Source organism: Sander lucioperca, chromosome 8 (assembly GCF_008315115.2).
Source record: "Sander lucioperca isolate FBNREF2018 chromosome 8, SLUC_FBN_1.2, whole genome shotgun sequence".
NCBI classification, from domain to species: domain Eukaryota; kingdom Metazoa; phylum Chordata; class Actinopteri; order Perciformes; family Percidae; genus Sander; species Sander lucioperca.
The window spans coordinates 30903860-30904841 of NC_050180.1; the positions used below are offsets into that span (position 1 = coordinate 30903860).

At 42.0% G+C, this 982-nt stretch overlaps 1 long non-coding RNA gene across 1 annotated transcript; it reads left to right on the forward strand.

Moving 5' to 3' along the window:
- The first annotated feature begins 340 nt into the window (after positions 1 to 340).
- On the forward strand, positions 341 to 698 carry LOC118495606. The gene is made up of 2 exons (XR_004898086.1): positions 341 to 430; positions 548 to 698. It is a non-coding gene; the product is annotated as an uncharacterized LOC118495606 (long non-coding RNA).
- The last annotated feature ends 284 nt before the right edge of the window (positions 699 to 982 follow it).

The following is a 982-nucleotide window of genomic DNA, read 5'->3' on the forward strand; positions in this document are numbered from 1 at the left end:
ACATGGCTGCTCCGTGTGTCACGGGGCGGAAGTAGATTTTATTTAAGTATGCTTTTACTTGGAGTTGCTGTGTTTTTACTATTTGCTGTGTTTTTTTTATCTTTTATATTGCATGCTTTTATTTTGTGGTGTGTGTTTTTAAATGTTGTTTTACTTCCGCCACTGGACACGTAGTAATCAGGATAAAGGATTTGCACCTGGAAGCCAGAGAAGGGATTGACTGGTTTTTAGATAAAAAGGACAGAACAGCAACAGAAGGAGACGAGGGAGGACGCAGAGCACAACAGACGGAACGGAACAGGCAGAGGAGCAGACAGAGAGACACATAGACCGGAGCACAGTGAGAACAGTATCGTCCCTGGTCTGGAGGAGGCCTGAGAATATACCGAAAAACTCAAACACCGATCGCTAGCGGCAACAGTGGGAGAAGGTGAAACTTCTCCCTTCCGCATAAGTCTCTTTCTAAGACCGGTGTTTGTTGTGAGTAGTATACCAAAACTGGCACTTTTAAAAGGACGTTTGACTGGCCTAGAGTTCTCCTTTACAGGCTATGCCCGAGGAGAAGAGCCAAACGACAAAGAAGCTGGTTGCCAGCGGAGACCTGTGGACATTTTAATCTCCCACTCCTGTTCTGCTGTACCATTTTTAGCTTAATTTTAGTTGGTTGTGCTTTTGTTTTTAAATTCTTTTAAGGAGGATTTTTGTTATTGTTTTATTCTTTTTAAATACTTTTATTTTATTTTATTTTACTCACTGTTTTAAACACAGTGGTTTAACTGCTCTCCCCCAGTAATAAGGACCTGTTTTTTAATCTTTTATCTCAAATTGGAATCGTTGTAGTTTTAAGAGGTCCTAGGCCTCAAGCCAAAACCTAGGTGGCGTTGTCGGCCCCTCTACACAACTTTATATTCACGCGCCCCCGTCCCTTCCTACACGTGCATCAACAGTTGTGAATGCTGTAGTAACATACATTTATAAGCAC